The sequence below is a fragment of the Pelodiscus sinensis genome, chromosome 7 (genome assembly GCF_049634645.1).
Source record: "Pelodiscus sinensis isolate JC-2024 chromosome 7, ASM4963464v1, whole genome shotgun sequence".
Taxonomy (NCBI): Eukaryota; Metazoa; Chordata; order Testudines; family Trionychidae; genus Pelodiscus; species Pelodiscus sinensis.
Window position 1 is genome coordinate 28,946,660 of NC_134717.1, and position 27,980 is coordinate 28,974,639.

At 44.9% G+C, this 27,980-nt stretch overlaps 1 long non-coding RNA gene across 1 annotated transcript in view; it reads left to right on the plus strand.

Annotated features, from left to right (window-relative positions):
* The window catches only part of LOC142830293 (uncharacterized), a 47,743-nt gene extending 20,343 nt beyond the window's left edge, over positions 1-27,400 (plus strand). Inside the window, exon 3 of the long non-coding RNA XR_012905446.1 lies at positions 26,707-27,400. This is a non-coding gene — a long non-coding RNA (uncharacterized LOC142830293). The remainder of the gene's footprint in view (positions 1-26,706) is intronic.
* Positions 27,401-27,980: the final 580 nt, after the last annotated feature.

Genomic DNA, 27,980 nt, shown 5'->3' on the forward strand with positions numbered 1-27,980 from the left:
ATCCGAAGAAAGGAGATAGAACAGTTCCCTAGACACATAAGGTATATACAAAGCCTGAGGCGATCGATGCCTGCGACCTTCAACCCTCGGGCTATTTGTAAGCCTCTTGGGAGGACAAGCAGGGAGATCCCACGGTAGTGAGTCCTCTGTGAAGAGACGACCCCGATATGGATCCTCGATCTGGAAAGGAATCCCCCCTGGACACAGTCTGATCCGTCCTTCAACACCGTCTGATCCAGTATGCGGGTAATCCAATGAAGATGATAGGAAAAGAGAGTCCCGGTTCCAGTGACCAATGCAAACAGGAAAACCTTGTGGGTATTTACCACACAAGGGTAGCACAGTTCAAAAATTCAGGCCTCTGATTACATAGATAGTATCCAAGCTTCAGGCAAACAATACAGAGGAGCAACAAATGAGTAGATCCAAGGCTGGGGAATATCCAAGGACCCGAGCCCTTGTTACCTCAGGGCTTTTATTGGCCCAGAGGCGGGAAAAGTATGCTAATGAACCTAGGTGTTGAGTGCAGCTTCCTAGGGGCTGTGTGCAGCAGTTTTGGTGCTGAGTGCACCACTTTTGGTGCTGAGTGCACCAGATAGTAACGGGTGCACAGCCTGTTTGAGAGGGGTGCACAAGGTAGTACCGTGTGCAAATTAACAGTTTGAGTGGGAAAACCTCCATCATGTAGAGAAAAGGAACTGTCTCTTTCAAAATGGAACCCACTGAACCAAACTATGATACAGCCCCCTTTTCTAGGGTAACAGTAACCTATTATTGGCTTTACCAAATTATTTTGCCAATAACAAAGATGTCAGTCTTCAGAAAGCAAGGGATCTAAAAAGGGTCACTGAATCATGTGGCTTTACAATTCCAAACCAAAACAAACAAGGAAGAATATTGAGATTTTTTTTTAACATTGAGAGTTGTGTTATAATTAGAGTTGGGTGAACAATTGGTGCTGTTTTTTACCCCAGATTGCTGCCAGTTCTAAACTTTTGTTCTAATCTTGCCTACCTGCTCTCTGGGATGCCCCACCATCCTATCCTGTTAGGCCAGAAGCTCTGATGTCCCCCAGTACAGAGGTAGGGTAACAGCCCCCCAGAAGAGCAACACAGACACTGATAGCAGCTCAGCTCTGAGAGGGCTTAGCTATAGGGACTTAACAGTAACCAGAAGTACAGCCCAAGATAAAAGGATTTAAGTGACTGTGAGTGAAAACGGATCAAAGCAAGTTAGAGTAGATCCTTTTTTTTCTTCTTCTCCCTCTGGCCTGGGTTTAACAACGTCTTGCATATCCTCTTAAAGAATGGAGACCATTTCCAAAGCCAGCTGAAAACTACCGTGGGTTGCTTCCCATTTCTCAAATAGAATTTCCCTGTAGCAGGATTCATTTGTTTACCACCCTCTTCCCAGAAGACTACAAAATTCAAGATTGATTCCAGCACCACGTTTTTGTGGGACCAACCGCAAATTGGGCTCGTAGGAAGACTAGTTGAAGATCACTTTTGGGCACTGGGTCATTAAGTTCCTTGATATCACTAACAACTCTTACTAGAAGACCTAAAATTAAACAGGTTTATATTTCTAACTTCTCATATAAGAAAGATAACTGTACACAAATAAAATATGTACATTTGAAGGATTACAGGCTCTTGAATTTCAGGTCACTTGCCCTGTTTTGCATAAAGCAAATTTGAGTTACATATTCAAACCCCATTTTCATAAAAATATGGGGGAAAAGCATCACAGATGCAATAAGTATACAGGAAAAAAACAATAATAATGGCATGGTTCAGAGTAGATCCACAGTAGGCCAATAATTTTCCTTCCACTCAAGTGTAATTTGGTGCTGACCCTCCTACAAGAAGCTTTGTTTAGCAAAATGAAAGTTATGGCCCTGGGTGAGACATGTGTGGGTCTCAAGGTAGTTACAATGATCTTGTGTTGCTAGAGTGTAAAACATGAAAACTGATTGGGGGAGAGCCTTTCAGTCAAATATCAAAGCTGGGAAAAAGCAGCCACCAGTTAAAAATGTATGGAGTTTCTCTCTCAGCCAAACTATTATGTGAAGGAAGGCAAAAAAGTCAGTCTCACTAATATATTTTGTCAAAGAGGTTGATCTGCTAATACCAGGCTTAGCAGAACATTTCACATGGACAATTCTTGCTGAATAAATGGCAGTTTGAAAAACCAACCACCTTTTATATTTAATCCAGTGGGATTATTTTGTGAGACTAACAATAAACTGTATGCCATATTGGTCTCCGGATGTTAGAGAGACACTGTGAGTGAGGTAATAACTTTTATTGGACCAACTTCTATTGCTGAGAGAGACAAGCTTTCAAGCTTACACTCTGCTCTCTCTTTTGGATCTAGGAAACCTATTCAGTGTCAGAGTAAAATAGAGATGGAACAGATTGTTTAACATAAGAAGATAACACATTTCAAGGAGTTGACGTCCCTCCAGTTGCAGGCTAAGGCAGGAATGGAGGAAGGAAGGTACCTTGGGGTGGGAAGGGTTGTTAGTGAATGACAGTTCCTGAACAATTGCTCCAGACACGGCACCTGGGGTTGCCCTGGGCCATGAACCCCCAAGAGACAGCCTCGCATGGGGTTCTTGTCTTCCCAGTTCTATACACTGGCAGAATAGGCTCCTCCAGCCCTGGGTGGTGGCCATCGCCGGTGGCCAGATTGCCCTCTGCTGCCCACTGGACAAGGTGGAGCTGCTGGGAAGAGGCCAGGAGAATGGGTTGGGCTGGAGAAGTAGAAGTTTCCAGGGCAGCTGGCGGAGACTTGAGGGTTAGCAGCCGCAAGTGGAGCTGCCAAACACCTCTCCGTTGGGCTCTTGGCCCTTCTGTGGGGCCTCTGAGCCTGTCTGGGAGGGGTGACAGGGTGAGGTCCCAGATCCCTGCCCTGGGGAGGGGAAGAGGCCTGCAGGGAGGCACTGACTGATGGGATGGTGCTGTATACCAGGCTTGTATCAGCTGCCCTGCCATAATGACAAGGAGTGTGATGTGCCCCACCTCAAGAGTGAGGAGGCTGGCTTCCCTTCCAGCTCATCCTCCCCCAGCAGTGTCCTGAGTTTGGGAACTTGAAATATGGTAACCCTATGGCTATTCCCATGCCCTCTTTTAGCCCCCCAGGATAAAGGCTCAGTGGTGCTGCTGTTTTTTTGCCTGGATTCTGCAATGCCATGATCAGGCCCTAGGTAATGGCCAGGCCCAGCCTGAGCACCTGCCTCTGTTCAGCATTGTAAAGCCACAAGCCTTTACTCCATTCCTAGGTGGGGGGTGCCTGTGGGTAGCTGGGGCATGGCTGCAGATGACCATCTCAAGGCAGTCTGTAAGCTGGGAGTATCAGCAGGGGCTGCCTGTGGCCCCTGCCTGGCCCTTTGGCCCCCTTGCTAGCCCTGATCCCTGCCGAGGTGGGAGGTTACATGCACACCTCAGGGCCCCTCCCCCAAAGGATGTGTGTTAATAGTGGGCCATGGCGACTATTAAAGCTACACAGGTAGGCCTGCCCGGGGCGGGGGGAAGGAAGGAGGTAGAGGGTAGTTTAGGAATCCCGCTGTACATGACTAGAAAATAAAGACTTTTTCGAAGTACTATTTAGTGTCGAGTTCAGACCAATATGCTAATAAGGATGGACAGAATGGTCGAATATTGCAAGCTCTTCAAGGCAGGAAGCTAATCTTGATACCTGTGCATACTGCACCCAGCCCACTGGCACACTATTACAAAATAAGCTGAAATGGTCAGCACAGAGCTATATTGTATGCTGTTCCTGCCTGAATGTATGTTGTTGTAATTGGAAAATGTTGCAACAATTACTTTGGATAAACTAGATGATAGGTTTGATATGTGAAGTGTAATTGGCTATGCTAGATTAATGTTTAATAACTAAAAATGGAATTTTTGTTAGTGGCATTATCTGTGCATTAGTGTATATAACAAATTACTGGGCTTGAAGCTTGTGCATAACTTAGATTTAATTTACTTCCGTCCTTACTAGGACAAGTTGCCCAACTATGTGTATTACTTGGAGTTCTGAGACATGTCATTCGCAAACATGACTTACACTAGCATTTCTATGCAGATGATATACAGATCTACCTCTTCTCTCTGGATTTGTCTTGTTCTGTTCAAACTAAATTCTTGGCTTGTCTAACTAGCAGTGTAAACACAACACAGACAAAACAGAACTCTAAATCTTTGCCTTAATTCCTTCCTCCTTTCTCAGTTGTCAAAGATAATCGTGATCCTTGATATTCAGACCTGTAACCTGGGAGTAACCTTGGACTCGGCCCCCTCTTTAGAACCACACTTCAACCACATTAACTTTGCTTCACATAGGCTCCCCTTCTCCACTGAATCAAACTTATGGTACCTGTTTTTGCTTGTAAGGCCCTCTATGCCTATTCTACATCTTATATCAGTGGTTCTCAAACTGCAGTTTGTGGACCACTCGTGGTCCATGGCTACCTTACAGGTGGTCTGCGGCTTAAGCTCAGCCCCCTCCTCCCTCTTCTGCAGCGGGGAACCTGGGCTGGCACTCCAGCTTCATGGCTGTTGTGAGGCTGGAGCACCAGCTCTGGCTTCCTGCTCAGAGGGTGCGAGGGGTGATTGTGGTGGTGAAGAAAGCCCTGACCTTCCCTGACAGATCAGCTCAGAGAGAGACAGAGCAAGCAGCTCCATATGCTGCCACTCTCCCCTCCCCCGCCCCACTGGGGGAATGGCAACACAGTGACGTGCTAGTGCGGCCAATGGAAGCCGTGGGAGGCCATGCCTGGGAGCAACAGGGGTGTGAAGCCAGGTAAGAGCCCCTCTCATGACCAGATCCTGAACCCTAATGCCCTGCCAAGACTCCTCACCCCAGCTTGTTCCTGTATCCTTCCCCCCACCAGACATCCCACCCTCACCCCCTCCAAACCCCACCTGCTGCCCAGATCCTGCACCCTCATCCCTATCTGACTTAGTGGCAGCCCTGTCCTGCACACTAAGCCCCCCTCCCCAGGCTCTGGGGTGGGGACAAACGAGGGGAAGCCACAAAATCCACTAACCCCAGAACAGTAAATCCAGCCGATGGGAACCCTGAACCTCAATCCTGCCTGTGCCTCCCTCTTCCCCCACCATGAGGCTGGAGTGCCAGAGGAGAAGGTGTCTGTTGGGGGCCTCGTCAGTGAGAGACGTTTGGAGGCTTTTTGTTGCTTCTCACTTGTGTGGTCCCCAACTGATTTTTTTTTTTGGTGGGTCAGTGGTCCCCGATCCAAAAAAGGTTCCCCACCCCAAAAGAAAACATTGAAACCTTTTGTGCTGGACATAATTTAAAATTAACTATTGATTTAAATTTGCTAAACTAACATGAGAGTTAAAACGCTTCATCTGTTTACTAAATTAATACAAGGGGGCTGTGCTATACTCACAATGCTCTCCAACCCTCCTCCCCCGCAGCCGCAAAAGAGGCCAATGAGCATGATAACATCATTCTGTCACTCAGCAGGAAAAACTTTTTTATATATTTAGAGATTTCCTTTCTGACTAGTTTAAATTAAACTGTTCTCCCGAGCTGCAGCACTGGCAAAATGGCTCCGGCATAATAATTTAATTAATGGCAAGTTTCCATTAGCAATTGGTGGTCCATGGAAAGGTTTGCGATGGGCCATGGGCCAAAAAGCTTGAGAACCACTGTCTTACATGGTGTCAGGATGTCCGCCACTCCAGTCATGGCAGTGTTGCCCATTTGTCATATTTTCCAACAATTCTCTTCACACTTTCTCCTATGCAACACCTAATACATGGAGAAAACTCTTGATTAATGTTCACAAGGCCTCCTTCAGATAGCTCTTAAAGCTCCTCTCTGCCATGATGCCAATGGAAGTCTCTGCACTGATTAGGCAGCTGGTATGCTGTGACTTCTGCTTTCCACACTGCTTATAATTGTCTCCAGGGGCAGATGACCATTTTGCGGGGCCCTGGGTAGCACAATTTCACGGGGCTCCCCTTTGCCATGGTGCGTGCATGGTGGTGCCACAGCGCATGTGCAGGGTTTCTTGAAGTGCTGGGCCCGGGGCGGCCGCCCTGTTCGCCCTGCCCTGTATCCGCCCGATTGTCTCATTGGTACCAGATATTTCCCATCTGTTAGTTGTATTTGTTTCTCATATAATACTTAAAGTGTAAGGTTTTCAGATGTAGGAATAGTCTTTGTATTGTGACTAGGACAATGGGCACCTGGACCTTAGATTATGGCTCCTAGGTGCTACCACAATAAAATTAATTGCCTGCTATTGTAACATAAATAATAGGCCTCACATCTCTGGTGTGGGATTAATTTTGCCTGAAGCTACTAATTTCTCTTTAATCAGAATGAATAAGAGAGATGTTGGGGTCATGCAATTAAATTGATAGGTAGCAGGTTTAAAAACGAACATAAGGAAGTAGTCACACAATGTATAGACAACATGTGGAACTTGTTGGCAGGCCATGTTGTGAAGGCCAAAAATATAACTAGGTTTTAAAAAAGAATTAAATAAGTTAACGAAAGGCAGCTTTTGATGGACTATTAGGCAAGATGGTCAAGGATGCAACTGGCTGTCCCTAAACCTCTGATGTTAGCTGGGACTGGACAACAGAGTATTATCATTCAAACTGCCCAGTTCTGTTCAGTCTTTCCCCAGTATCTAGCAGTGACCATTGCCAGAAAACCACTGGTCTGACTCTGTATGGCTATTCTTGTGGTATTCTCTAAAATGTGGCTGGAGCTACAGAAAAATAAATGTCAAGAAATGAATTGTAAAAAAGTGTCATAAAAATGGAGGCCATTTCTTGTTCTTTTTGTAATAAAATTGACTGAGAATATCCCTCAGTTGATATACAATATCTTATCTCTTTTTATTTTTAAGCATCTCCAAGCAATTTAACATTTCAAGTGTTTCAAATTGTACAAGACAAATATTTTATTCTTCCAACAGCAGCAGAAGAATATACATAGATGGCAACTCAGTTTTTGCAATAACTCAGAATTTTAAGAGTCTTAGCACAATACATGCCTAAACATTAGGAGAGAATTATTCTCTAAGGAAATTAGAAATCAAGTCCATTACTACTGTTTATTGTAAAAGGGGTGGGAAAGACATAACATTCTTGTTTTATAATAAGTTTTTCCGGTAACTTTGGGAAATGATTCGATACTTGCATTAATCTGGATTTAAATTAAAATATATTTTGGTGATTGATTTGTAAATCAAATGATCAACACCCATCCTTCCCACATCGTGTGTCATTTACAAATATAGATCACTCAATTTCAGCTATATCCAGTTAGGTTTATATTTTTTTTGGAGAACCTGCAGAATACTTATAGAACAGCATCTGATTAGCTTTGTCAAGAACAAAGACTGAAACATGCTGTTGCTGGATATGTGTGGCAGCACAAAGCACATAGGCACATATGATGATGATGATCTGCTTCTTTCTTACAGGAAAAAAATTCACCTTTACTTTGTGTCTTTTGGGAAAAGATCTAACTTTTTCCTGCAAATTAAAGTGGCACTAAATGCTTTTGGTAACATCTAAATTGGTTCTCTTATGGGTACGAATAAGAATAGCAGAAAATGTAACCATGCAATTGTAGTAATAGTATAATTAGGTACTTGTAGTAACTTTTTTATGTAAAATGGTTTGCTGCACCTTTTCTGACTAGCAGAGAGGAATGATATAGTGCAGTTGGTAAAACTGCATCAGACAGGCTGTCGAGGCAGAAACAGACCAGAACAGTTCTCGTGACTTATTATGGTCACCATTTGCCCTTAAATTTTATGCTGAAAGAATAATTCTAAGAACGTTTGTATTTGCCTTTTATTATGGAAAACAAAGTTTTAAAATGTTCTGTACTGTTTTTGTCTTAACAAAAGAAACTATGTAATCTTTGTGACGAAAAAAAAAAGTGTGCATGGAGGGGAAGATTGAAGGCCATTGCAATGCCCAAAGGTACTCTGGGCACACTGGACAGTCCTTTGGTGCCTCATTGTATTTGACTAATGTGAGGCAGTTGGACAACCCTGAAGCTAACGCACCTTCCCTCCCCCGCCCCCAAATACTAAAATCCAACTAAAAGCAGAAAGGCATCAAGATGCTGATGAAGAACGACAATGACAGCAATCATGAAATAACTATTTGTTGCAAAGTAAGGAATTACAACGTAATGCAGAAACAGGTTTGAGAGTTTATCAGAAGAAACTCCTATAAAAATGGATGCCTTGCCATGGGACTTTGGGCCCGAGAAGAGAATCTGGGTTCTGTCAGTCATGATCTCATGCTCTGAGTCTTTCCAGGACCGAACCCTATCTAACTGGCTATTAGATTGGTCCAAGCCACAGACTGGTAACTATAATAACGTAAAGAGGACTGGTGTGTGTGTGAATGGATGCATATGTTGCCTTTTTACGTTGTAGTCCCAATAAACACAGCATATTGCTTTTTCCTCTGAAAAAAATTGCATGTGCTTCTTATAAGCTTAACGAACTATTAAATAATGTTACAAAACTGGAACAGATCTCAGAAACATAGCTGTTAGCTACAAACCATTGTTATGATACGTTTGGTAGGATAAAACCTTTTCTTAGTATTTGAAGTCTTGGCTACAGGTTCTGCCACCTTCACTTATTTTGGGCAGTACTGCACTCTGACTGGTGCTCTTGATTTTTAATTGAAATACTTGCAGAATCCTGTGCTGTCCAATTTGAATAAGAAAACCACAATCTGTCCCTTAGTGAATAAATCCTTAAAGTGGCTCTTGAATATTTGGTATCTAATATACAGAATGCACCTGTCTTTTTTTTCTTTGTAGGATTTTTTTTATGATACTTATTTTTATTCTCATTAAATTAAAAAAATCTGAGAACTTTTCTGTACAACTTTAGTGCTCAAAAAGCTGTGCACAAGTTTGCATATGCAAAGTGCTATCTTGATCTGTTGTACCTTATCACAAATCAATTCAGTTACATGTTTGAACAAGTAACATGAAAATCCAGTCAAAGTCTAAGACCTTGATCAGTGGAGCCATTAAAGTCAATAAACTTGCCTGAAAGTAGGGACTTTTTAATAGTTGTAACAGTAAATATCCTAATTATCACTCTTAATGGAATCAAGAATTCCTTTCAGATATGCTTCAGCTCAATGGCAAATAGTATCTTATAGAGCAGACTTTCACATTGAGAGATGCTCTTTAATTGAAGTCTCTAATGCATTGCTCACAACTGGTTAACTGTGATTCATTGCAAAGATGCTGTCTTCAAGTCTTTGGCCTCCTCTACACTAACCTCTTCCCCCTCATGAACCTACTCTTGCAACTTCAGCTACACAAATAGTGTAGCTAAAGTTGACATATTTACTATGGTGTCTTCCATGTACTGAGGCTGGTGGGGGTTGCTCTGACTATGCTTCTCATCCTGCTGGAATACTGGAATTGACGGGAAAGTGCTCAGCAATTGATTTATTGTGTCTACTTTAGATGCTATAAATAGACCATGGATGGATACAAGGCCACACACAATCTCTTTGATTATCAGGAAGTAAAGTACTGTGTAGTTAGAATGCTGCTGGACATGAAACAGGGTAGCTAGCAGTGACGTGCTCTATTCATAGTAGTCTGTTAAATTTTACTAAATAATATGTGGCAGCACTGAATTGAGTAGTTATTAATATTTCTGATTACTTAAATCATTAGTGTTTGTACTCAAGTCAAAGGGTGACTAATGATTCTTTAATCTTGCGTCCAAAACACATTAAGACGGCTATACTGAAAAACATCACTTTTTCCTAAAGGTTTCCATTTTAGAAGAGTTTATTGATTTCCTCTGCCCTTCTTTGGATAGCACAAATGTAGGCCTTTCTTATCTTGACTACAATGGCTCTTGTGCCTAGCCTTTGATTAATAGCTTATGTGTTTTGCTAGGTTGGCCTTTAATGCATTTAAATATGAACGTTACTGCTTAGAGAATGTTAACATGTACTAAGTTAAAAGCCGCCTATGGTAATTTTTCATGCTTTCTTTGGATGGTGGAATGGTTTGCTTTGTTGGATAAAAGCCATCTTGTATCCAAGGATATTTATCTATTTCATCACTCAAATGCTAAATATTTGGATCCAGATGAAAGAAATAAGTAGATGATTATTTGAGTCATTGCAGTCTGCTGTGATATCAATCACAACATGGTCAGTGTCAGTTGTAACTTAGTGCAGTGTGATGGGGGGGTCAAATGTGAGTAACTGGCAGCAAGGCAGTGATTCAGCAGAACAGGTCTAGTCATATGTGACTTAGCCCACAGCAGTTGCTCTGGATTCTCTTAATTCAACTTCCTCAGAGGTGGCAGCAGCACCCACTACTTGTTTTCTGTGAGCGCTCCCACTCCAGAGTACCCATGGAGTTGGTGCTTATGATCTCAGTAGCTTTTGGCTTGAGAGAACACCACAACATCATGTAAATGCCCTGATACTTGTCAAGGGTGTTACTGTAGATGGTGTCATCTATGTGCTGTCCCTCAGTGATGATAAAGGAAAAAATACTGCAGAATAAAAGAGGCTTTAGATACCTATTTCATGGGTGGAAAGAATATATCTGAAATTGCCAAACCTAACGGGACATTCCAGGAATAAGAGGAAACAGTAGAAACTTCTATTGCTGCAGTTCAATCCTGCATTTGCAGTGTGAAGCAAACTGTTAAGGAACAGTTAATAAGAGACAGGATAGGACAGCTTGAGTTCAAGTGATCTATCAAGCTATAAGAAAGCTAAAAATGCAAGAAATCCTAAAGAAACAGCAAGTGGCTGACATGTTAGCAGCACTGGGAAGACTGCATGAGACTGATGAACCAGAGGCTTGAAAGATTGTCTAGGGATGGCGTTTTGTGGCAAGGGACTGGGGCCACGAAGGAGGAAAGCCCGAACTTAAATGTACTTAAACAAATCAGAGACAGTAATTTAATATAATCAGATTGTAGTCAATAAAGTTTGTAATTGGTTAAGACAATGTAGCATGCAAATAAAACATACATTAAAGAATATTAGTTTGCCTATTCACTTAACAACCCCTCAGTTCTACTCCTACTTCTTATTTAGACCTAGGTGTGGTACCATTATACAATATGGTTAATACAATACAACTAACTATTGCTAAGCTGATAAATAATATATTAAGCAATACTTACAAACCCAGTGACAATTATGATACACAGTCAAAAAACAATGTGTAGCATGCTCTGGATTTGTACACCCTTTCGTGATTCAGTGAGTGGGAGGCAGTCTTGGGTGATCAACCTCTTAGCCAGGCTGGACGATATGTGCCTTCTATCTTGATACGGAACCTCCCCGAGCTTAAGGTTCAGGTTGCTTTATACTATAATTTTGACATCCAGTACCATATTAGGGTTATTTGATATCCGGTACCATATTAGGGTTTCTTCCTTGTGACATGACGTCTGCCTCAAGGCATTGTGGTCAGTGCCTGATGCAGACATGACTGGCACATGTGAAAGCTAGCTATGTTTTTGCTTCCCTGCTCCAGGTGCTTGATAACTGATGTATTTGACAGCTTATTTCTCATATTCCTATCTTGTCCTGTTTTTTTTAGTGCTCTTTAACTTAGTGTATGGAACAGCTTGTGTCCCTGCTCTTATCTTTTTGGCCCAGGTGCTTGCCAAGTTAAGTTCCGTTTACTGAGAACTGTGCTGAGCACCCGAGACTTCAAGCTCTGTCTCTGGATCCGCCTCAGCAACCTGTGTTTTTCTTGAGGGGCTTTTGTGTGGCAGTATGGGCAACATGCGCAAGACCGTGGTCAATTTTACACGACAGAGACAATACTGACAAAGTAAAAAAGAAGAGTCACAAATATGGAAGAAGGCTTCTAACAGAAGAGTAGTGCACAACTAGAGAGTGAAATCCAAAGAACTGTCATACAAAGGATGCTTGGAAAAACTGTGAAAGATATGGCAAGGTATCAAACAACTTATAACAGTGATGTTCAACTCAAGTAACAGAAGGGGAAGCCCCAAAATGTGACTTCTTTCAATAGCATGTAGGTCATCAGGAGTTAAAAGCAGTGGAAACACTCCAAGAGGGAGTATGATCTTCAGATGACTTTGAGCCCTTGCTTCTAGGGACTATGTTCTCAACAGAACAGGCAACATGTTGCTATATAAGCATAAGTCTAAATTATCACAAATTTTTAAATTTAAAACTGACTCTGGGGCAGTGGTCACAGCTCTTTAAATAAATGGTTATAAATGGATGGAGACCTGCAAGGACCAGATAAGATTCTAACACTATATAATATACTAAAATAGTAACACTATATTGGATGCTTGTGACCAATTCCTTGGGAAACTAGAGAAAAGACGAAAAATTTGTCAACAGAGTATACGTAATACAATGACTACACTTCCCTTATTAGGGTTGCCAGCAATACAAAGACTATGGGTACGTCTAGACTACATGCCTCTGTCGTCAGAGGCATGTAGATTAGACTACCAGGCATAGGAAAACAAAGCAGCGATTTAAATAATCGCCGCTTCATTTAAATTTACATGGCTGCCGCGCTGAGCCGATCAGCTGTTTGTCGGCTCAGCGCGGTAGTCTGGACGCGCGGGTTTCGACATCAAAGGCATTTGTCGACCACCTAGGTATGCCTCCTGGCATGAGGCATACCTGGGTGGTCGACAAATGCCTTTGATGTCGACTACCGCGCTCATCGGCTCAGCGCGGCAGCCATGTAAATTTAAATGAAGCGGCGATTATTTAAATCACTGCTTTGTTTTCCTATGCCTGGTAGCCTAATCTACATGCCTCTGGCGACAGAGGCATGTAGTCTAGACATACCCTATGTCTAGTAGAATAGTGATAGAAATGTAGCCGTGTTAGTCTGGTGTAGCTGAAACAAAATACAGGACTATGTAGCACTTTAAAGACTAACAAGATGGTTTATTAAATGATGAGCTTTCGTGGGCCAGACCCACTTCCTCAGAAGCTATCTTTGTAATGGGAGTCTCAAGAAAGACTCTGGGTATCTTACCCATTACAAAGATAGCTTCCCCAATTATCACCTCTAATACCATTAGCTCACAGACATCTACCTTCCCCCCTCCCCCCCGCACCCCCTTCTGTTCTGAAATTTGATTTGTTCTTTTCATATGTGTTCATTTTTTTTTAACTGTATCCTTTGGTATATATGGTTGTGACAATTTTCTTCCACTATTTGATCTGAGGAAGTGGGTCTGGCCCACGAAAGCTCATCATTTAATAAACCATCTTGTTAGTCTTTAAAGTGCTACATAGTCCTGTATTTTGTTTCCCCTATTTTCTAGTAGAGAGACTGGAATACATTAGTGACAAACCATACAGGAGATGTATCCACATACCTTCATGGGGTTAGGGAAGCTGTTGGGTGAACGCACAATAAAACTGGTGCCAACCGTGACTCCCTTTGCACTCTCAGCCCCATGCCACTTCCCCACACCCTTGCAAGGGAAGTCAAAGAAGAATTCAAAGTAATGGAAGATAGAAGTACCTTCTGAGGTGTATGCAGGGATAGTTGTAGTGCCAAAGCCCAGTGGAAAGATCCAGATTTGTGTAGACCTTGTACAACTAAATAAAAGCATGTGCAGAGAAAGGTACATGCTTCCTGAAGGTAACTAGACAAATGTTAGTTATCAGAAGTGAATTTTCTCAGTTATTTTGCTATTGCAGGCTTTTGGCAAATCTCCTTTGCTAAAGAATCTATACAATTAACAACATTCATCATCCTGTTTGGAAGGTATGTTTCATTGTCTTCCATTCAGCACCAGAACACTTCCAAAAGAGTCTTCAGGTCATGTAAGCTTTGGCTGGTTCTTTTTGACGTGCAGATGTGTTGGCATTCCGCAGTGATTTTAAAAAATTACCACAATGAGTGACTAAGTGCAGTTCTGAGACATTTCCAACAAACTGGCCATCCTGTGAATGAGAGAGGTGAATTTTTAGAAAGGAGTGGATAAAATTTGGAGGACACATAATTAGCAAACAGGGAATTCAGCCAGATTATGACAAACTGAAGGCATTACCTAAGTTTAAAGATGTTTCTGCTGTGAAAAGATTCCTGGTCCTGACAAATTATTTTGGGAAATTATTACAAATTTAGCTCCTCTAACAAAATCTTTGGTCTCCCAAATGGTCACAATATGTGGATCTGGGAGAGCACCCAACAAAACATATTAAATAAAATAACTATTGACCTTTCTACCTGTTTTGGCACAGTACTTAGCAAACTATCCAAGAATGCTAGCAGCAGGTGCACCTTCATACGATTTAGGAGGTACACTCACACTCACACTCACACCCACCCACCCCACGGGTAAAAAGGATGGCCTTGTCCTGGGGTCAAAACAGTGCCAATATCCCAGGGGAGAGAATTCCATATCCTAGGAGCAAAGGCTGAGAAGACGGAGGAGGAGACGGTCCTTCAAATATCTTGGTCCCAACCCATTTAGGGCTTTATAGGTCATAACCAAGACCTTGAGTTGTGCCCAGAAACATACCGAAAGCCAGTGCAGCTGCTGGAGTGCTGGCATAATGTGCTCTATATAACAAGTATTCGTTTAAACTCAACCACCTGCATTCTGGACCAGTTGAAGCTTCCAAAGACTCTAAGACATCCCCACGTAAAGCGCATTGCAATAATCCAATTGGGATGTGACAAGAGCATGAATCACTATAACCAAGTCATTCTTATTCAGGATGGGTTGCAGCTGGTGGATCAACCAAAGCTGCCCAAAGGCACGTCTGGCCACTGAGGAAATCTGACTTTAAAATGTTAAAGGGTCAGGAGTAATCCCAAGCTGCGTATCTGTTCTTTCAGGGGGACGAGGGGGACTGTGACCCTGTCCAGAACAGGAAACACACCACATTCCTGGACAAATGGTTTCCTGACCTACTGGATGTCAGTCTTATCTGGATTCAGCTTCAGCCTATTCAACCTCATCCAGCTCATCACTGCCGCCAGATACTGGTTCAGATTGATAGCCACCATATCTGGATCCAATGTCACAGAGAAACAGAGTTTAGTGTCATCTGCATGTTGATGGCACTGTCCTCTAAATCGCCTTATGACCTCTCACAGTGGTTTCATGTATATATTAAACAGCAGAGGGGACAAGATGGAACCTTGAGGGACCCCTTGGCACAATCACCACGGTCTCAAGCTGCAGCCCCCAAGCGTCGCCACCAGAAAGAGTCCTGACAGGTAGGACTAGAACCACTGTAAGACAGTGCCTCAGATACCCAGCTCCACTGGGCATTGCAGAAGGATATCCTGATTGATGGTATCGAAAACCACTGAGAGGTCCAGGAGAATCAACAGGAATGCACTCCCCCGTCTCCCTCCTGGCGTAGGTCGTCTACCAGGGCAACTAAGGTGGCTTCTGTTCCAAAACTAGGCTTGATGCCAGACTGAAATGGATCTAGATAATCCGTTCCTTCCAAGAAAGCTTGGAGTTGCAACACTAGCACCCGCTCAAGTATCTTGCCCAAGAAAGTAATACTAGCAACTGGGTGATTAGTTACTCACATCATGTGGGTCCAGGGAAGGCTTCTTAAGGAATGGCTTTATCACTACCGCTTTCAAGGTGATGGGAACCATCCCAGATCTAAAAGATGCATTAATAATCCCCTGGATCCAACCAGTGATCCCTTCTCGGCTCAATTTAATAAGCCATGAAGGACAGGGGTTGAGCGAGCATGTGGTCGGTCACACTCCCCCAAGCACCTTGTCCTAATGCAGGGACGGGCAAAAGGGCCTCCACGGGCTGGATCCAGCCCGCCAAGTGGGTGGCTCCGTCCTGCAGTGGCCCTGCTGCTCCCCCACCCCCAGGCCAATCAGGGGTGGGGTAGCGTCCGAAGCCGCTTCCCGCCCTGCCAGGAGCACATGGTGCTTTGAAGTGCTGCGTGCTGCTCACGGAGGGGAGGGGAAGGGCGAGGGACGGGGGGGGGGGGGGGAGAAGAGCGGAATAGGCTTCGTGTGCTCCCCCACCCCATGCCAATCAGGGCCTGGGGGCAGGGGAGCTGCATGAAGCTTCCTTTGCATTGCCCCGGCCCTGCGAGGAGCCTGCAGCACTTCAAACTGCCACATGCTCCTTGCAGGGCAGAAGGAGGCTTCCCGTGCTCCCCTGCCCCCAGGCCCTCATTGGCCTTGGGGTGGGGGGAGCATGCCAAGCCTCTTCCAGGGCATGGGTGCCTAGTGGGAAAGGGAGTCCCCCCACCCCCAGACCAATCCTGGTCTGGGGGGAGGGGGTAGCCCTGCCCCTTTCTTTTTAGGCCCCGCTCCATCTGGGGTGGCCCAGGGCTGCTTCAAAAATTATTGCCCACCCCTGTCCTAAGGGCTGATGTGACTTTTTAAAGCATTCAACACATACCAGGGAAAACACCCATAGTAGCAGACAGCCTGTCTAGAATCTCCACTGAGAAGCCACCAATGGGAGAGTAAAATGCTTTAGCAGAAGATGTCCAAGTCTTAATTGATCTTCTGGCAGCAATTCCTACACCTGCCAGCCAGCCAACTCCAGCAAACTAGAAATGAACATCTCAAGGCTGAATCTTTCCAGAAATTGATTGAACTCCCGCTATCCATTCCCCTCCTCCATAAAAATAGGATTGAAGGAGTCAGACTACTATATTGACCGGACTGAAATGACTTTCATATAGCTGATGGCCTATTTCTGAAAGGATAACACATTCTTACCTCTATGGTAAGACTCTGAGACACATCAAAGAATACAATGTAGGGCATGATCCCAAGAATACATATAGTAGCCTAGTCTGAATAGGCAAATTCAGAGTTTAGCAGATGGCTGTGAAATAAGTAACAAGGTAAACACCTTTCTGGAACCATTACTTTTCTACAAATCTAACCGACAGACCTTGGCAGCAGATTGCCATATACTCCTCTTTCTGGATAGGAAATACAGGCAGTCCCCGACTTACGCGGATCCGACTTATGTCGGATCCGCACTTACGAACGGGGCTTTCTCGCCCCGGAGGTCGAGGTGGCGGATTGCTACCTGCGAGCTCCGGGGTGAGAGAGCCCCGCGCGTAAGCTGCTCCGGTGCCCCTGGTCTGCTGGAGACCATCTCCAGCAGACCAGGGGCAGCGGGCGGGTCCCCCCCCAGCAGACCACAGGCACCGGGACTGAAGCCGCAGCAGTGGGGGGGTCCCGCGCCTCTGAGACTTTGCCAGAGCAAAGCCTCAGAGGCGCGGCACCCCGCTGCCGCTGCGGCTTTGCTCCCCGTGTCCCTGGTCTGCTGGGGGGGGGGGGGCACAGATAGTGTGCCCCCCCCAGCAGACCAGGCTTTTGTTTTGGACCCTGGGGCACAGCAGCTGGGGCGCTGCCGATTGGTCCTGCAGCGCCGCGCTGGGCACTACTGGACCAACCCGGCAGCACCCCAGCTGCTCTGCCCCAGGTCCTGATTCAGCCGCTGCTGGTCAGTTTCAGCAGTGGCTGAATCAGGACACCTGGGGCAGAGCAGCTGGGGTGCTGCTGGGTTGGTCCAGTAGCGCCAAGGAGCGGTGCTACTGGAGCAACCCAGCAGTACCCCAGCTGCTCTGCCCCAGGCGTCCCCAAGTCAGCCACTGCTGAAACTGACCAGCGCTGACTACAGGAAGCCTGAGGCAGAGTTGCTCTGCCCCAGGCTTCCTGGAATCAGCCGCTGATCAGTTTCAGCAGCAGCTGACTTGGGGATGCTTGGGGTTCTTAAGTTGAATCTGTATGTAAGTTAGAACTGGCGGTCAGTTTCAGCAGCGGCTGAATCTGGACGCCAGTTCCGACTTACATACAGATTCAACTTAAGAACAAACCTACAGTCCCTATCTTGTACGTAACCCGGGGACTGCCTGTACATACATAACTGATTGTTCCTGCAGATACATTGACTTGGCTATAGTTATACCGACTTCATCCACACAGATCTTCCAGAAATTAAAGTTAATATTTGCAAGATATAGGGTTCCTTAACTCATCAGAACTGGTAAGGGTCTCAATTTAACTCTGGCACATTGTCCAAATTCTGTGCAGCTGATAGCATTGTGCTAGCAGTCCACACTGCATTCAGTAACAGGGAAGAGGAAAGAGCAGTGCACCTTTTTAAAAGATCTCTGCAAAAATCAGTGGACCCAAATAAATCCCTCCTAGCACATGAATCAGTCCAGTTGCAAGTGGCATTATCCCCATCACCGTCGGATCTATCTTCCAGACTGTGTTCTTACTGCTAATGGGTTTCCCTGTGGTGGGGGCTTCTTTGTGTTTCTCAGTGCAGCAAAATATGAACCTGTTTCCTCCAGAGAAACCTTTTTTTGAGTAAATAGTACCTGTGCCAAGCTCCAAATACCTGGGAAACTTTTTTCCCCTGGTCTCAGTTAGGGTAGCGCTTGCTTTTGTGCCAACCACTGAAGTTTTGTTGTAGCTGAATTTTCTTTTGGAACACTGTATTCAAATACCTTCAGATTGGGCCATTTAGGCTTAAACTGTACTGGTGCCACAGGTAAAGGCACCCTTAGTTGTCTGATCAGAAGTTCTGCATTCACCATCTCGACTAGTGCTGTTTTGTTCTGCACGCACTTCTTTTCCCTTCCTGGCACTGCACTTTTCCCCAGTGGTGCTGGCACATGTGAGATTGAGTTTGAGGTGACAAGCCTCCCACTCAAGTATCATTGTCTTGTTAAAACAGTACCTCGTACATTTAGAACCAGTTCTGTGCTAGAACATTTTCCTGTACAGGTCGAAACTCTGTAAACCAGGACTCTGTTGTCCAGCAAGACCATGGATTTGACTAGGAGTCCAGCAGCAAGTCTGGGAGTGGGAGACAGTGTTGACCTCCCCTGATTCAGCAAACTCCCTTATTTGGGACCAGTCGGGTCCTGAGGGTGCCAGACCAGGGAGATCTAACCTGTATAATTATACTGTACAGTCCTATATCCACAAACACACTTGTAACACTTCTTCAAACTTACACCAGTTCCTTGAGCAAAAAGCTTATACTGGCAAAGCACTTCGATGCAGTTGATTTAGCATAAATACTCACACTCTAATAAGAGTGTAAGATTTCTGGAGCAGGGACCAGCTACTTGCTCCTGATTGGCATGAGGAGCTCCTGGTTGATGGTTAGGACTCCTAGGTGCTATGGTAAAACAAAAGGCCTACATTGTTATAGTGGCAGGAGTTCTAATGCCTCCCTGGATTAGAAGTTTTCTTCTCATAATCTAAATGATCATTTCCTATTTTTTTTAAAAAAATGCTCCTTTTTGTGAGATGCCTAATCTGATTATTTGATTTAATGGGTATCAAATTCTACAGACTTTACTCAGAAAAGCTCTCGATTATTGTAATAAGTCTCTTACCGGGATAAGAATTAGTCAATGCAAGAATTGGCCTCGAAGCATTAAGAGAATAAAATTGTATGCAAGAAGCAGCAGGTATTTATAAAAACAAGCCCAAACCACACATCTAGATCTTCACAGAGCCCATTTCCTAGGAGTTTGGTTCAGTCCTATTTTTATGTGGAGGTCAGGAGTTCAAGGCTGCTGCTCAAACAAGACATTGTTAGTTCAGTCTAGATTAATTTCTAATTTTTAAAATGTTTTTTTAAAAATTGTATTTACATTGTGGCACCAGCCCTCTTCTCACTGACCCTGAAAGTGTGTGCTAGATCTGTTTTTAACATTGCTTCCATGCTGAATCTTTTACTCTGTGTTCTCGCTGTATAGCATTCTTCTTTGCAAAGACTTTTTTATAAAGCTTTTGGCTTGGTTGAGAAATAGAGGTGAACTTCTAATCTATTCCTGACAAAGGAAATCAAACAGCCCACTAATGTCAGGATTGAGCTATACAATACACTGTGTATCAAACTCACTCCACATCCTTTCATCGATGCTGGGACAATGGCTAGACAATTAGTTTCAAAGAGGCTTAGTTACAGGGTCATCTCTGTGTTTGTGTTATTCATCTATCAGTTTCCCATTATTCTGGTGTGTCTCAAGATCTAAGTATTTTTAAAGGTTAAAAAATAAAAGGGCTAATATAAAGTAGTCCTCCTAAAAGCTTAAAATCAAAGGGAGGCAGTCAAAATCCATAAACTCAAGACAGGTCTGACCTTAATGCTGCTATCATCTGATGGGGAAAGCACTCCTAAGTACAGATATCCAGTTCAAAAAAACCTTTCACTCCCCTCCCCCAACTCCTACAGAAATAATTTAAAAAATCATGAGATTTTCCTCAAAATTGCACTGTGTGGGTATGTCTACACTACAAAGTTAATTCGAACTAACAGATGTTAGTTCGAATTAACTTTAATAGGCGCTACACATACAAACCGCTAGTTGGAACTTAATTCGAACTAGCGGAGCGCTTAATTTGAACTAGGTAAACCTCATTCTACGAGGACTAACGCCTAGTTCGAATTAAGTAGTTCGAATTAAGGACTGTGTGGCCACTTAATTCGAACTAGTGGGAGGCTAGCCCTCCCCAGCTTTCCCTGGTGGCCACTCTGGGCACCACCAGGGAAACTCTTCTGCCCCCCTCCCGGCCCCAGAGCCCTTAAAGGGGCACGGGCTGGCTACGGTGCCCGTGCCAGATGCAAGCCTGCCAGGACCCAGCCAGCAGACCCTGCACCTGGCACGGCACGAGCCAGCCACCCGCTGCCACCCAGCCCTCCCCCTCTTCCCGGGACCAGGCTGACGGCTCCCAGGAGCCTGCCCGGGGCCGCAAGAGGGGGTGCCCTCCTGGTCTAGTGCGGAGATCGTGGACCTCATCCACGACATCTGCACGAGGCACAGGAAAGTGGCCGTCTAGGGCAGGATAGCTGCCAGCCTGGCCACCCAGGAGCAGGCCTGCATGAAAATCAGGGTGGTCCAGTGAGATCCCTGACCCTGAGCTTAGAACACAAGAATGGCCGTACTGGGTCAGACCAAAGGTCCATCTAGCCCAGTAGCCTGTCTGCCGACAGCGGCCAGAACTAGGTACCCTGGAGGGGATGGACCAAAGACAATGACCAAGCCATTTGTCTCGTGCCATCCATCTCCAGCCTTCCACAAACAGAGGCCAGGGACACCATTTCTACGCCCTGGCTAATAGCACTCCATGGACCCAACCTCCATGACTTGATCTCATGTCCCTTTAAACTCTGTTTTAGTTCTAGCCTTCACAGCCTCCTGCGGCAAGGAGTTCCACAGGTTGACTATTTGCTTTGTGAAGAAGAACTTTCTGTTATTAGTTTGAAGCCTGCTACCCATTCATTTCATTTGGTGTCCTCTAGTCCTTCTATTATGGGAACTAATGAAGAACTTTTCTTTATGCAGCCTCTCTACATCACTCATGCTTTTATAGACCTCTTTCATATCCCTCCCCTCAGTCTCCTCTTTTCTAAGCTGAAAAGTCCCAGTTTTTTTAGCCTCTCTTCATATGGGACCTGTTCCAAACCCCTGATCATTTTAGTTGCCTTCCCCTCTCCCACCTCCTTTTCCCAGTCTCCCCAGAAGTTAATCCCCCCACCCCACCCCGAGTTTTGTTAAATAAAGAGAGTTTCTATTTTTGAACACGTGTCCTTTATTTTGTACATCATGAAGGGGGGCTAGGGAGGGGTAAGTGGAAGGAGGTGAGGGAGGACTGGGGTACGAGCCCCCGATGGGGAGGACTGGGGTGGCTCCTCGGGGTGGAAGCTCTCCTGCAGCCCCCCGATTGACCCTCCCCCCTGGATGGCAGCCTGTGGCAAGTGCAGCCGGGCTGATGGCCGAGTGCTGTGATGTGCCGAGTGTGGGCATTCAGGGCACTCCAAGCCAGGACTGTTTTGCTGTCCCTCATCGAGTTAGACAAGCGAGCGGGGAACCCTGAGAACTGTCTGTCCGGGGTGGGGGTCGGGTCCCTTTAAGCACAGCCCTCGGCTAGCCTGAGACAGCAGCTCCATGCTCTAAGTCCTCATCTGATGCCCTGCCGGCCCTGCTTCCGGCCATCCTTAACCTCGGTTCAGAGTCCACTCAATGTGGACATGCTAGTTCGAATTAGCAAAATGCTAATTCGAACTAGTTTTTAGGTCTAGATGCACTAGTTCGAATTAGCTTAGTTCGAATTAACTAATTCAAATAGTTAGTTCGAATTAGTGCTGTAGTGTAGACATACCCTGTATGCTCCCCATGTTGCTGGAACAGCCTCAGCTCTTTTTTCATCTTTGACTCAGTCCTCCTATTTGTCTCTTTTTCCATAGCAATGAGGTAATACTTGAATCTTTCCCCAAATGTCAGGTGTCTGCAAATATTCCTTTGCTAGCTATCATCTCAGTAGGGCTTGGTTGATTTGTATATGGTGTGAGGACTTGTTTGTGTGTCCTATGAGCACTTACGGTCAAGTGTCATTCAACTAGGCTATTTTGGATCCATAGCACCATGCAAATGGAGTCAGCACCATGTATCTGGAATACTCTTCCCTGTGGGGTTTTCATTGCTATTTCAGGATTCAGGCAGACCATCAGTGAATTGCTGATGGATACTTTGGTGGGTGGTATCTGCTCTATCTAAGGCAGCCCTTGGGACTCAGATGGGGAGGGAGAGCGAGGGGCATCTGCAACTTGGTTGATGCAGCAGATGCCTGCTGTCATGGCTATATGTGGATTGGTTGTTTGAAGCAGGGCAACTAGCACAGACTGATGGGGACTGGGGTGCCTATTAGTAGTTCCAGAACCTCTTTCACCGTGAGGCAGATACTCCTGGGTCTGCGATAATAGTTTCCCCCTGTCCCTCCAGCACCTGGCCACATGCATGAGGGGGTCAATGCCAGTTCACAAGCAGTCACTATGGCCATTTTACAAGCTGGGTCCCCCACATCCTCCACACTATTGTACGTGCATGACCAACCAGTTGGTGGAGGTTTGTGAGTTATGTGACTTACATGAAGGTGGTGGCCATATACCATGTTCCTGAACTCCCTGCCCTCTTTGAAGAATGGGATTCCCAAACTATTTTGGGATTATTAATGGGACTCGTGACTATAACTTGTCAAGCTGTGAAGAACACATGACCACAGGAAGGGTACTACTTGGTCTATAGTGGGTTGCAGAAGCAGATTCCTGGGCACCAATGTGTGATATCCTGGCAAGGTGCACGATGGCAGGGTTTTCAGAGATTTGGACGTTATCTTTGTGCTCAAGCAGGGAACTTATTCCCTCCAAATGGCATTGTTATAAATGGAGTCTATTCCTTCCCCACTGTTCTGAGGAACACTGCCTACCCCCTTCTGCTTTGGCTTATGTAACTGTACCCTAGCTTAAAAGGAATTGGACGAAAGTTCAGTGACACACTCCAGTAGCTGTACTACAGGGATAGAAGGAACGTTTGGAAGGTTGAAGTCAAGATGTCATTGCCTTCATAATTGTTTGGATGCCAGAGTTCCCGGTGCTATCCATGTTATTGTGGTTTGCTCTTCACTTACACAGTCTAGTACAGGTTGTACCTCCCTTAACTGGGATGTCCTAGTGTGGCCACATCTGTGTTCTGTGCTGGACCATGGATGTTCCTGGACCACAGAGACCAGGAACAGGGAGGTCTGGCAGTGAAGCAGAAGTGCCACAGGGAGCACCAGCAACTCGGCTGGGAGCCCAGTGTCAGAGGCGGGGGGAGCGGGTGGCATGGAGAGAAGTTCTATCCCTAGCAGCAGCGGTGGAGCTCCAGCCCCAGTCCTGTTCTGGCTCCAGCAGGCAGGGAGCTCCAGCCGCAGTGACAGCTACAGCCCTGGCCCTCTGCCCTGGCCGCACAGATCCATCCCTGGCCATATGTGGAACCAGGCAGTTGCGGAGCGGGGGCAGGCTGGCACCCTAACCCAGTGGCAGCATGGGCCAGGAGGGGAGGGACCTCCCCTGGTCTGGCCAATCCCTTTGTTTGGGACCAGTCAGGTCCCAAGGGTGCTGGACCAATGAGGTCCAACTTGTAGAACATTTAACCAAGACTTTGGACTGCAGAATGCTACCAATTAATTCAATTGTGCCAGGTTTAAAACAAAAAAGTTTTTCTTCATACAGTGCTCAGTCAACCTGTGGAACTCCTTGTCACAGGACTTTAACAGGGTTCATAAAGAGCTAGATAAACTCATGAAGGATATGTCTATCAATGGCTATTAGCCAGGATGGGCAGGCATGGTGTCAGAAGCTGGGAATGGGCAATAAGGGTGGGATTGCTTGATGATGATTGTTCTGCTCACTCTCTCTGGAGCATCTGGCATTGGCCACTATTGAAAGACAGGATACTGGGCTAGCTTGACCTTTGGTTGACCCAGTATGTCTGTTTGTGTTCTTAAGAGTGGTGCACCTTATTACTGGGGCAGGATCCCCTCATATGGGAAATTAGGGATGTTTTGTGTGCCCACATGAGGGGTTTGAAGGGTGCTATCGGTAAGGAGGAATGAAGCAATAAGGTTATCCCTCACTTAAACTATCTCACGTTTAGCCCACAATTTCTGGAGCCAATGCAGTTTATGAATTCAATAAAACCCATTCATGGAATTCATATATAGCTTATGTACTGCTGTCCTACAGTTTGATTTTTATGGATTTAATAAAACCAGTTTGCATAAGTTTGGGGCTTGCTGTTGTGAGCAAACCACCTTATTTGAAATGTATGTAAAAGAGAGAAACAAGTGAGAAATTGTGAAACAGTGCCTCTGCTACAATCTGATCATCAGTGGAACAGTATCTTCCCTGTATACTTGTTCTTCCCTCTTCTGGAGCCTTTTGCACAAGTGGGGCATGATAGCAGAAGGTGGACTGTTGCATGAAGTACATTTGGTTCTTCCATCAACAGTTTGCTGCTTAGATCATCAACCAGCCATACAGAATTTCCGCAGGCTGCCTAAGCTGCAGGGCTGGGCATCATGGTGCAGACTAAGTACATGGATCTTGATCAGGACCTGGAGCTGCAGTTAGGAGTAGAGCTGGCTCAGGGACCTGGTGGCCATGTGAGCAAAAAACCTTTTGAAAAGGTCCCTTCACAGCACTTTGTCTTCCCTAAACCTCTGGTCATGTTCCAGGAACTGTTTGGCCATTCTCACCTCATGCTGAGGTGCCTTCTTCGTCTGCAAGCTTCTCTACTCCCTATCTCTGAAATTCCAGCTGTTCATTTGCCTTGGCCAAATGCCTGCTGCACTTGGTCCTTGATTCTATTCCTCCTTCCATATTGTCTGTTTGGTCCCATAAGGTTCCCTGTTCCTTCTCTGCCCAGCAGAGATGGAAGGGTCAGCCCAGGAAAATTAAAGCGCACATTGTCTGACCATGAGGGGGGGAGGGGGGGAAGATGTCTACCTTTTTTCAAAGCATTGTATCAGTGCAAGATCACAGGATGATACTTTTGATCATGTGCTATTTTCATTCACCCTTGATTTACTGGCCTACTCAGCAGCAAGCTTCAGCCCAAAGTTGGGCACATCATGATAAAATTATCATAATGAGATTTGAGATGACTTTAGTGCATTATTCTCTTTCCCACCGTAGGACAAGGGTTCCTAAGGGCCCTGTCATTAGCTCCAGTTTTACTATCCTTTTCAGTCAGGACAAGATGTTTGAATACATTAATCTACTTAGAGATGCCTGACCAGAGGTATTCCCAATCTAGACAAGCAAAGGATTTCTTGGCATTTGGTGATGGTCAAAACACCTACAGTTGGAAGGGTACTGTGACTATAGAGCAGAGGACGCATACCGCCATCCAGAAAAATAAATATTCTGCATATAACCTAAGAATCCCTCCCATTCTTACTAACAATCAGAAAAAATGGTATTTGCAACATGCCAGGCTTGGCTGTAGTGCTTGTTGTGCTGCTGCTTCATTCATGGGCTGTTCCCCCAAGATGATTACTTCTTCACACATCCCTTGCCCCCTCCCATAGGCCTTCCACATATTGGCCCAGGATGTGCTGGTCTGACTGGATCACATGATCTGGGTCCAGTGGTAGCAATAAGGACCATACAGGAATCTGCTCTGCAAACTGTTGGCTCTTGTTTGTTGTTTGCCTCTATCTGAGGGGTAATAAGCATACCATGGTCATGCAGCACTGTGGACTCTGTGCTTGTCACAGTTTCCTGATGCCAGTCAAATTCTCCATGGCAGGGCCAAGTAGCCAGGGAGTTACTGGCATATTGTTTCCATTCTTTACTTTGCAATAGGTGGCTAGGAGGCTCTTGACTCACTTCTTGGATTTATACAGGTCAGGTGGATCCCCCCCATACCACAAAACACCTTGATGTATCAGCCTAATCACGCTTGTTGCTTGTACTTTTGCCAAGGGTGGGGCCTTTCCTCATGCCATACATGGACTAGCAGATTCATGTGGTGTTCTGGCCTACTATTAGCATGTGGGAATGGCAAGAATCATCTCAGTTTTTCAGCAAGATACATTTAATTTTGTTTACTTCCTAGCAGCCTGCATAGGAAGGAATGGTTAAATGCCAATCAGACTTTTCAGGCATTTTAATGATTGAAGGAGTGTTAAGTATAGTAGGTCATTGCAGAACCATCATTTTGCCTTTTGGGGGAGATAAGGAGCTTCATATGAATCATAATTTCCTATTTTAAGAATAGTGTCTAAATAAGCAACATTACAAAATCTCCATTTGTAATCTATATATTTTTTAATTTTATGCCACATTTCCTGGTGAAGGTTGCAGCAGCCGCATGGAAAGTACACAGGGCCAGACCTCCCTTTCCTCCAACAGGATTCAGCTCTTCTTGGAGGATTTCCCAGCATTCCCTGTTGATCTGGAAGAGAGAATCCCTCCAGCGTGTCCTGAGTCAGCCTCAGGGCCTCCTCCCAGTGAAATGTACCCAGGCGAGTTCCAAAGGAAGCCTCTGAGGGGACATTCTTATCAGGTGCCCAAACCACCTCCGCTGACTCTTAATCTAGAGGAGTTAACAGCTCTACTCCAAGGCTCTTCTGAACAGCCAAACCCTCACCCTGTCTTGGAAAGTAAATGCAGCCACTCTGCAGAGAAACCTAATTTCTGCCACTTGAACCCACAAATCTCGTCCTTTCACTCATTACCCAGTTCATGACTAGAGGTGAAGATGAGGATGCAGCTCTACCTATAAATAGAACTTCATCTGATAACTCAGATCCTGCTTAACCACCACAGATTGGAACAGTACCTACGTCACTGTTGGAAAAAACGTATTGATTAACTTAAAATAAAATGTGATTGTATTTGCCTTTTAAAAAAGTTGGGTTTCTTCAAGTGGAATGCCTTTGTTCATAGATGTTTTTTCTTAAATCTGTCCTTTAATTGGCTTCTTGCTGCTTTCAGCAATTCCAGGGGCTTTTTGGATGTAGTCATAAGTCTGCACATGACATACTGTAATTTTGCTTTCACAACACTTTATCACTCAACCTGTGTCTTATTTTTCACCCCACGGTTAAGCCATTTGAACTGAAAACCTTTTCATAGCGGGTCTGAGACTGGAATTGAAAGTATGAAAAACACAAGTTTAAACATTTTGCTGTTTTCACTTTTTGTTGTTTGAAAACTTTTACCCATCTTTGATCTCTCTCTTTTTCCTTCCTTCCTCGAAGTTATTTCTCTCCTTTCTTTCCTGTAAAATGCAGTAATCCTCATACAACTTGTCAAAATCAATCTCAAGGCAAAGAATGTCAGCCAACTTCTCAAGAGAAGACCACTTTTCTACTTTGTTCAGCAAGAGGATTGACGTGTTTCTCAAGGCATTGTCAAGATGTACTGCATACCTTTATCTGCTTCTTCCTTAAATTTCCTCTTATCAGATGGCAGAACATAGCACAAAATATCCTGAAGTGATCTTCCATAGAATTTGTCATCCCCTCATCTCTTTAGTTTAGAATTAAGATCTTCCATGACACAGTCTAATTCTGTACAGATAACCTTATTGCATTATCCTAGCTTCTTGAGTGAGTCATAAAACATT